Source organism: Thalassophryne amazonica, chromosome 19, assembly GCF_902500255.1.
Source record: "Thalassophryne amazonica chromosome 19, fThaAma1.1, whole genome shotgun sequence".
In the NCBI taxonomy this organism is placed as follows: domain Eukaryota; kingdom Metazoa; phylum Chordata; class Actinopteri; order Batrachoidiformes; family Batrachoididae; genus Thalassophryne; species Thalassophryne amazonica.
Genome location: NC_047121.1, coordinates 27,200,312 through 27,210,833, shown reverse-complemented (window position 1 = coordinate 27,210,833; position 10,522 = coordinate 27,200,312). Strand labels below are relative to the sequence as shown.

The window sequence follows — 10,522 nt, the reverse complement described above, 5'->3', positions numbered from 1 at the left end:
CCGGACCACCACGGAAAGCTGTCATCTCTGGGGAGGTCCACGGACGACCTGTCCGGGCCCCACGTCCACAGAGGGACTTGTGCTGGACTCAGCGGTGAGTGTCCATCTGAGTGCGTGAAGCAGGGGCGTAGGCACAGTTTCAAAGCGGGGGGGGGGGGGGGGGGGTGTCTGTGTCCGGGACCACAGCATAAGGAAAACATTATTTTAGTATTTCACAAAGGCCGACCCTATTCGCACGGCGGCCGTGTCCATAACTCTCATTTCACTATTCGCACAGCGAGACTCTGGTGGCAAAACTTGGAAGTACTTGTATAAACAAACATACTGCATTCAAGATGTCATAACTCCTTTAATATTTGTCCGATTTTGATGATTTCTTTTTTTTTATTTTGAAGCTGAAGATGTCTTCTCTACAGTACACTAATCGATTTTATCATACATACAACGAAAAGAGCGTGGCGCAGCGTCAAAGCGAAAATGTCTCACACTTCTTTCCAGGCGAATAGTGGAATGAGAGTTATTCGCACAGCAAATGCGCAAATTTGCTGTGTCAGCACCTTCATCGGTTCCGACTTTGCCACCAGGGTCTTGCCGGGCGAATAGTGGAATGAGAGTTATTCCTGCGGCCGCCGTGCGAATAGCCAGTTCCTTTCGTAAAATGTGCACTGTGACTCTTTAGGGCCACTTAGTATTATTTAATGAAAAATAAATAATGAAACTGTGCGCTGGAAGACCATTTAGTGCATGTTGGCTAATATCAGCATTAAGGTGCGGTGACACGAGCATGACTTTGATTCACGCACTCGCACGTACTTGCCTCTGATATGACACACAGAAATCTATTCAACTGTGAAAAAACTGAGGTGTTAATTTTTGTGTTGGGAAAAACCTCCATGTGCTGTTTCAAAAAGCAGCTGAAGTGTTTTTTGTTTGTTTGTTTAATTTTATTTGTTTTTTTCTCTTGCATTCTGGGTCCTGAAGAAATCATCTGATGTTAGGCATCATAAAAAAACAAACAAACAAACAAAAAAACCCCATAGTTGATCATCCTCGCCCGCACGCCAAAATCAGCCAGCATAAATTTTTTTAAATTTTTTTATTTTGGCAAATTTTATTGATGGCGGTACAGCTGGTACAAAAAAAAAAAAAAAAAAAAAAACGGCACATCCACTAGGTGGCGAGTGTGCTTATCGAGTTTATCGAGCCGGGCTTGGATCTTACTGCTTGTCGTCATTGATAACCACAGACATGAAGACGATGACGTTTACTGTGACACGTTTGACTGTCGCCAAAGCCAATAAGCTGAAGCCATGGTACAGAGTGAACGTTACCCCTGAGGCGACCATGAGCGATATTTACAGCCAGTATGCATGTGGTATGCTGGACAACGGAAGTAGCTTGTATGCTAAATACACCGCTTCTTCTGCATCTGCTGTGGTGACTCATTAGTGCCAAAAGGCACTCGCGCTCAGTAGTTTAGCCGTTTGGTCCTGCCTGAGTTTTTTTTTTTTCTTCTCCCGAAGGATACTTCTTGGCATCATGTACATGTTTTTGTGGATTTTAATCAAATACTATTGCAAAGCAGTGAGGCTGGTTTTGTCATAGTTCTAAATTAAACTCACCCCTTTAGGGGGAAGTTTCATTTCTCAGCCTCAAAACTTTACTGTATTGTTTGAAAATATCAACATATCAAATATCGTCAAAACACCAGTATCATGCATCCGTAGTGTCTGCTGGATTCCCAGCAAGAAGGACACCAGCCAGAAAGAGATTTTTTTCCAGAAGTTGTCAGCAGACTATGTTCAATGATTACGCTTATAATCTACCAGGAGAAGTTGTGAGACGACATAACGAGAAACTGGCGTTAACCTCCGCTTCAGGAAGGCCCACAGCGCAGAGTGGTGAAGAACATGGCGAGCACACCTTGTTATTAACTTGCAAACCCTGAGTTCCTGTGTGTCGTTTTCCGCCCTGATTCCCACGAGCCCCGTCTCCTCAGAGGGTGGCGGTGTTCGCGGAATTCGATTGGTTTCTCCCGGTCACAGGCTCGTGCTCACTTTGTGTGAGATGCCTGCAGTCAGCGGTGGGAGGTCACAGCCACGGAGATAAACTGTATTCCTGAAGTCAGGAGCTTGAGTTTCTCCTGCGGTGGATGAGTCAGTCATTGGCTTTTGGCTGCACACACTCAAACCTGCTAAACAAGTATGTTAGCAGCAGCATGCAAACCATTCTGAGCGAAGAAACTCAGCTGTGATCCCCATCTGAGCACTGAGGAAACCTACAAGAAAGTATCACAGGGCGTGTGGCAGTCCAGCGTTTCAGCACCTCCATGCTCCAGCTGCAGTTTGACTTCCTGACGTGATTGACGGGAGCATCCTGCTGGTGTTACAAATGTGCTAATTCTTTATTAGACTGGCTGAGCTGTGCTGGGTCGGGCCAGGCCGGAGACAGGGTGTCACCTGGAAGGAGGCGCAGTCTGACTGCAAATCAGTGAATATCCACAAGTGGAGGCTGTGATTTGTTGTGGAATTCACTATTAGCTGTCGATTGTGTGAGGCCATCAAGTCTCATGTCTCTTCTTTGAGGTTCTTTACATATAGGTTGTAGATTACAGCCTATCTCACTGGACATTGAAACACCCTGGGCCCTATCTGCACAATCTATAATGCAGTAGTGGTGTAAGGGGTCATAGTTGCCACTGATCGGCCATATGAGCCGTAGATTAATTGCACTGTTTACATAATAGTGAGACATACAGATTTATTCTCATGGGTGCTTCTTTTTGAAGTAATAATTACATAAATATCCATATAGGATTGCAGTAAAAACAGAAATACAGACCATGTTTAAAGCAAACAACCTATCCCACCATTCCACACACACACACACACACACACACACACACACACACACACACACACACACACACACACACACACACACACACACACACACACACACACATATACGAGGGCTGTCAATAAAGTATAGGTCCTTTTTATTTTTTTCAAAAACTATATGGATTTCATTCATATGTTTTTACGTCAGACATGCTTGCGCATGCGTGAGTTTTTCCACGCCTGTCGGTGACGTCATTCGCCTGTGAGCACTCCTTGTGGGAGGAGTCGTTCAGCCCCTCGTTGGAATTCCTTTGTCTGAGAAGTTGCTGAGAGACTGGCGCTTTGTTTGATCAAAATTTTTTCTAAACCTGTGAGGCACATCGAAATGGACACGGTTCGAAAAATTAAGCTGGTTTTCGGTGAAAATTTTAACGGCTGATGAGAGATTTTGAGGTGATACTGTTGCTTTAAGGACTTCCCACGGTGCGAGACGTCGCGCAGCGCTCTCAGGCGCTGTCGTCAGCCTATTTCAAGCTGAAAACTCCTCCAAACCGTGACTATCCAGGGTTGGGACCAGGAAGCAGAGTTGTAGTCTTACACACCTCTCTGCAGCTTCTCTCCCCCTGCCATCCCCTCATTACCCCATCCCCGTAGAGACGGTGCCTGCTCCCAGGCCACCAGTAACCAGCAAAAATCTATTTAAGCATAAAAATTCAAAAAGAAAAAATAATATAGCACCTTCAACTGCACCACAGACTAAAACAGTTAAATGTGGTCTATTAAACATTAGGTCTCTCTCTTCTAAGTCCCTGTTGGTAAATGATATAATAATTGATCAACATATTGATTTATTCTGCCTTACAGAAACCTGGTTACAGCAGGATGAATATGTTAGTTTAAATGAGTCAACACCCCCGAGTCACACTAACTGTCAGAATGCTCGTAGCACGGGCCGGGGCGGAGGATTAGCAGCAATCTTCCATTCCAGCTTATTAATTAATCAAAAACCCAGACAGAGCTTTAATTCATTTGAAAGCTTGACTCTTAGTCTTGTCCATCCAAATTGGAAGTCCCAAAAACCAGTTTTATTTGTTATTATCTATCGTCCACCTGGTCGTTACTGTGAGTTTCTCTGTGAATTTTCAGACCTTTTGTCTGACTTAGTGCTTAGCTCAAATAAGATAATTATAGTGGGCGATTTTAACATCCACACAGATGCTGAGAATGACAGCCTCAACACTGCATTTAATCTATTATTAGACTCTATTGGCTTTGCTCAAAATGTAAATGAGTCCACCCACCACTTTAATCATATCTTAGATCTTGTTCTGACTTATGGTATGGAAATAGAGGACTTAACAGTATTCCCTGAAAACTCCCTTCTGTCTGATCATTTCTTAATAACATTTACATTTACTCTGATGGACTACCCAGCAGTGGGGAATACGTTTCATTACACTAGAAGTCTTTCAGAAAGCGCTGTAACTAGGTTTAAGGATATGATTCCTTCTTTATGTTCTCTAATGCCATATACCAACACAGTGCAGAGTAGCTACCTAAACTCTGTAAGGGAGATAGAGTATCTCGTCAGTAGTTTTACATCCTCATTGAAGACAACTTTGGATGCTGTAGCTCCTCTAAAAAAGAGAGCTTTAAATCAGAAGTGCCTGACTCCGTGGTATAACTCACAAACTCGTAGCTTAAAGCAGATAACCCGTAAGTTGGAGAGGAAATGGCGTCTCACTAATTTAGAAGATCTTCACTTAGCCTGGAAAAAGAGTCTGTTGCTCTATAAAAAAGCCCTCCGTAAAAGTAGGACATCTTTCTACTCATCACTAATTGAAGAAAATAAGAACAACCCCAGGTTTCTTTTCAGCACTGTAGCCAGGCTGACAAAGAGTCAGAGCTCTATTGAGCTGAGTATTCCATTAACTTTAACTAGTAATGACTTCATGATTTTCTTTGCTAACAAAATTTTAACTATTAGAGAAAAAATTACTCATAACCATCCCAAAGACGTATCGTTATCTTTGGCTGCTTTCACTGATGCCGGTATTTGGTTAGACTCTTTCTGTCCGATTGTTCTGTCTGAGTTATTTTCATTAGTTACTTCATCCAAACCATCAACATGTTTATTAGACCCCATTCCTACCAGGCTGCTCAAGGAAGCCCTACCATTATTTAATGCTTCGATCTTAAATATGATCAATCTATCTTTGTTAGTTGGCTATGTACCACAGGCTTTTAAGGTGGCAGTAATTAAACCATTACTTAAAAAGCCATCACTTGACCCAGCTATCTTAGCTAATTATAGGCCAATCTCCAACCTTCCTTTTCTCTCAAAAATTCTTGAAAGGGTAGTTGTAAAACAGCTAACTGATCATCTGCAGAGGAATGGTCTATTTGAAGAGTTTCAGTCAGGTTTTAGAATTCATCATAGTACAGAAACAGCATTAGTGAAGGTTACAAATGATCTTCTTATGGCCTCGGACAGTGGACTCATCTCTGTGCTTGTTCTGTTAGACCTCAGTGCTGCTTTTGATACTGTTGACCATAAAATTTTATTACAGAGATTAGAGCATGCCATAGGCATTAAAGGCACTGCGCTGCGGTGGTTTGAATCATATTTGTCTAATAGATTACAATTTGTTCATGTAAATGGGGAATCTTCTTCACAGACTAAAGTTAATTATGGAGTTCCACAAGGTTCTGTGCTAGGACCAATTTTATTCACTTTATACATGCTTCCCTTAGGTAGTATTATTAGACGGTATTGCTTAAATTTTCATTGTTACGCAGATGATACCCAGCTTTATCTATCCATGAAGCCAGAAGACACACACCAATTAGCTAAACCGCAGGATTGTCTTACACACATAAAGACATGGATGACCTCTAATTTCCTGCTTTTAAACTCAGATAAAACTGAAGTTATTGTACTTGGCCCCACAAATCTTAGAAACATGGTGTCTAACCAGATCCTTACTCTGGATGGCATTACCCTGACCTCTAGTAATACTGTGAGAAATCTTGGAGTCATTTTTGATCAGGATATGTCATTCAAAGCGCATATTAAACAAATATGTAGGACTGCTTTTTTGCATTTACGCAATATCTCTAAAATCAGAAAGGTCTTGTCTCAGAGTGATGCTGAAAAACTAATTCATGCATTTATTTCCTCTAGGCTGGACTATTGTAATTCATTATTATCAGGTTGTCCTAAAAGTTCCCTAAAAAGCCTTCAGTTAATTCAAAATGCTGCAGCTAGAGTACTGACGGGGACTAGAAGGAGAGAGCATATCTCACCCATATTGGCCTCTCTTCATTGGCTTCCTGTTAATTCTAGAATAGAATTTAAAATTCTTCTTCTTACTTATAAGGTTTTGAATAATCAGGTCCCATCTTATCTTAGGGACCTCGTAGTACCATATCACCCCAATAGAGCGCTTCGCTCTCAGACTGCAGGCTTACTTGTAGTTCCTAGGGTTTGTAAGAGTAGAATGGGAGGCAGAGCCTTCAGCTTTCAGGCTCCTCTCCTGTGGAACCAGCTCCCAATTCAGATCAGGGAGACAGACACCCTCTCTACTTTTAAGATTAGGCTTAAAACTTTCCTTTTTGCTAAAGCTTATAGTTAGGGCTGGATCAGGTGACCCTGAACCATCCCTTAGTTATGCTGCTATAGACATAGACTGCTGGGGGGTTCCCATGATGCACTGTTTCTTTCTCTTTTTGCTCTGTATGCACCACTCTGCATTTAATCATTAGTGATCGATCTCTGCTCCCCTCCACAGCATGTCTTTTTCCTGGTTCTCTCCCTCAGCCCCAACCAGTCCCAGCAGAGGACTGCCCCTCCCTGAGCCTGGTTCTGCTGGAGGTTTCTTCCTGTTAAAAGGGAGTTTTTCCTTCCCACTGTAGCCAAGTGCTTGCTCACAGGGGGTCATTTTGACCGTTGGGGTTTTACATAATTATTGTATGGCCTTGCCTTACAATATAAAGCGCCTTGGGGCAACTGTTTGTTGTGATTTGGCGCTATATAAAAAAATTGATTGATTGATTGATTGATTGAAAACCTCCACATTTCAGGACGGGTCCGCGCATCGGGACGCAGCCGGCGCTGTGCGGCGGCACAGGAAAAACACCTCCGTGTTGATAACCATTTGTAAAATCCAGGCGGCTTTTGATGGCTTTCAGTGGAGTGAGTATATGAGAAATTTTTTAACAGCTGGACATGTTCCAACTTGTCCTTAAGGCTTCCAACAGAGGTGTTTTTCCTGTGGAAGAACGTCGCGGCGGCTGCGAGCCGACGCTGCAATCCGTCTGCATGTCTTTCATTAAAAAAATCTCCTTTAACAGTGGAATATCCGGATAAAATGCTGAAACCGACTTCTTCTGAAACTTCTGTTCTCTCACGACGTCCTGGATCAATAGAGCCTGAAATGTGGAGGTTTTCAGCTTGAAACAGGCTGACGACGGCGCCTGGGAGCGCTGCACGACGTCCCGCACCGTGGGAAGTCCTTAAAGCGACAGTATCACCTCAAAATCTCTCATCAGTCGTTAAAATTTTCACCGAAAACCAGCTTAATTTTTCGAACCGTGTCCTCTTCGATATGTCTCACAGGTTTAGAAAAAATTTTTGATCAAACAAAGCGCCAGTCTCTCAGCAACTTCTCAGACAAAGGAATTCCGACGAGGGGCTGGACGACTCCTCCCACAAGGAGTGCTCACAGGCGAATGACGTCACCGACAAGCGTGGAAAAACTCACGCATGTGCACGAGGGTTCAAGCATGTCTGACGTAAAAACATATGAATGAAATCCATATAGTTTTTGAAAAAAATAAAAAGGACCGTTACTTTATGGACAGACCTCGTGTATATATATATATATATATATATATATATATATATATATATATATATATATATATATATATATATATATATATATATAGCGTGGGCCAATAAAATGTTACTACTTTTTTAATTCGTACAATTAGAGTGTACTACAACAACCCACAGACCATTGAGGCCCTGAAGACCAACATCCGTCAGGAAATTCGGAGAATACCTCTTGAGATGTGTGGCAATGTGTAATGACAATGACAATAAATCTCATATCGTATCAATGTCATCACAAACTTCAGTGTGCATGTTGCAGCTGAAATCCAAAGAAGAGGAGCGTGGATTGAACATGTCATCAATTATTGAACTGTGCGGAAAACAAGAGACAAAGTGGGAAACCTTTGGTATCAAATGTTAATTTGATGCTTCTGTTACAAGTCTGTAAATAAAATTTTCAAATAAATTCTCATTTCAAAAACGTGTGTACGATCAAAAAGTGGTAACATTTTATATTTTATTGGCCCACCATGTATGTATGTATGTATATATATATATATATATATACACACCGAAAAATCACATGTAAATAGAACCCAGTTGTCATATTTATCATATCATATACAGTGTGTGTATATGATATGACACACACACACCACAGTGTGTGTATATATATATATATGCACTGTGGTGTGTGTGTGTGTGTGTGTATATACACAGCCAAAGTTGCTGGACAATAAAAATGCCTTGATTAGGTCGAATGTGTTCACTGCAGTTGCATCAGGACATCCCTAATAAATTCATTTGATTATTTATGTTTGGTGTCTTGCCTCAGTATTTTGTCTGGTATTAAAATATATCCTGCCATGCATGTTTAAATGCCAAAGAAAAGAAGCAGCTGCAAACTGTGACAGTTTTGATCACTGGATGTCTGCATATTTTAGTAGCTGTTAAAGCTGGTGAACAGACTCAGCTGTTGGGGCTGTTGACACTCGAAACCAGACAAAGTGGCAGGAACCAAACTCATCATTTTTATAGGCCATGACAAATATAAGACTAAATGTGCAAAAACCTCTTTGGGGTCAGAATGTTGTCCAGTCTCTGAGCCTTCACGCTGGATGGCCCCTGTCCTGTGGGAATGTTGGGGATGATGTGTCATCTTCGGGTCTGTGTACATGTGTCCACCTCCTCCTCAGGTCAGGAGGTGCAGAATTTGAAAGCTGTTGCTGGTTTTTCTTACACATAGCTGCCAGTTTAGTCACAGTTCCTGTTAATGTTATTATACAATCATATCAGTGCAATAAAATACAGTTTGAAAGGAAAAGTCATGACTTCTGCAACATGCCAGCTTCTCCATGTAAGTGTTTGGAATTTTTGTAGGATTTTTAGAACTTTTGCTTTGAATCCTGCTTAATGACTTTTACACTGACTTCGCCATGCACACTGTGGTAGCATATTTTGAATATTGCTTTGTTTGCAGGTTGAATGTCAAACAAACTGATGATTCTAGAGATAAGAGCTGATCAGCAGCAGCTGTGGTGTCGTGGTGGGGAGTGGTTAAGTTCACGGAAATAGTCTGAATATAGAAAACAGAGCAGGAGCTCATTTTGCACTAAACACTTGGAGTTAGTTTATTCTAGCAACATTACCTGGAACCATGTTGAACAAGAAGTATGTGGTTCCTCTGGTGAACTGGTAGCCTAAAGTATGTGAAGAGTGCGCAGCTTGAGAGAAAATGATGGCCATGCTTCTTTGATTATAGCAAGTAATTGTTTAAGTCATTTTGTGCTCTCAATCTGAACTAAAGAGAGAGTTTACGAGACTGTAAAAAACTTTCTAAGTGGCTTGTGACTCAGGATCACCCCCTTTTCTACGAACTAGAGGTCAACTGATCGATTACTTGGCTGCCAGTATGAACTTTTCATGAACATATTGTGTTGACCTTATTTTTAATATGAATACCTATACCTATATTTAATATGAATACTTTTATTGTTCTGAATAAGTAACACAGAAAAACACTTTGGCTGTTAGAAATGCTGTTTTTAAGTAGTTTCTCCAGCAGGCGGCATACTGATGACATTGCTTACAATGCTGTCAAGCATGGCTGGGACCCTTGCCACCCCTTGCTCACATTAGTTACAAGAGACAGAGGAAAAGCGACCAGCTGCCATTCTGTACTCAGCTGTACCAGCTGTACTCAGTATATTAGCAGGCCTACTCCCACTGTATACCTGGAGTTATCAATCATGAACTCGTCTTCAGGGAGTTTTGAAATAAAGTTTGAGGAAACGGCCGTGTGTCTTTCTTGTAACGTCCATCGCACTGATATTTTTGTTTTCATAATATAAAACAGAAGCATCACTGGATATCTTTTTCTTCCCTGCCTGAATACCTCAAAACCTACTGGTTGAAATGGCTCAGATTCCTTCCAAATGTAACGTCCATCATGGTGGAATTTGCAACAGGCAAAAACTGAGATGTCTTCAGTTTCTCCAGTCACAGCCACAGAAGCCTGTAAACTCTTTCAGAGTCCTCATGAGTGCCTTGCTGGCTTCCCTCACTTTTACTTATATGTTCACTCAGTTTTTGAGAACTGCCATCTCCAGACACATTTACCATGTTGTACCATGTTGTTTTAATTTTCTTAATGACAGATGAAAACAAAGTCATGTGTCTCCAGAAAACTGTAAAAGTGATGATTTACTCCTCATTTTCAGATATATGTATGTTTGTCCAATTACTTATGATCTCTGAAAATAGTGGAACTATGTTTAAAAATGGCTATAATTCCTAAATGGTTCATGTTTTTATTGAACCCCTTGAATTAAAGCTAAGAGTCTCC

The 10,522-nt window shown here is 41.4% G+C and overlaps 1 protein-coding gene across 1 annotated transcript in view; it reads left to right on the top strand.

Annotated features, from left to right (window-relative positions):
• Positions 1-6: 6 nt before the first annotated feature.
• The window catches only part of ccdc85ca (coiled-coil domain containing 85C, a), a 75,421-nt gene continuing 64,905 nt past the window's right edge, over positions 7-10,522 (top strand). Inside the window, exon 1 of the mRNA XM_034195446.1 lies at positions 7-94. The gene's annotated coding sequence lies outside the window, so the exon portion shown is untranslated. The remainder of the gene's footprint in view (positions 95-10,522) is intronic.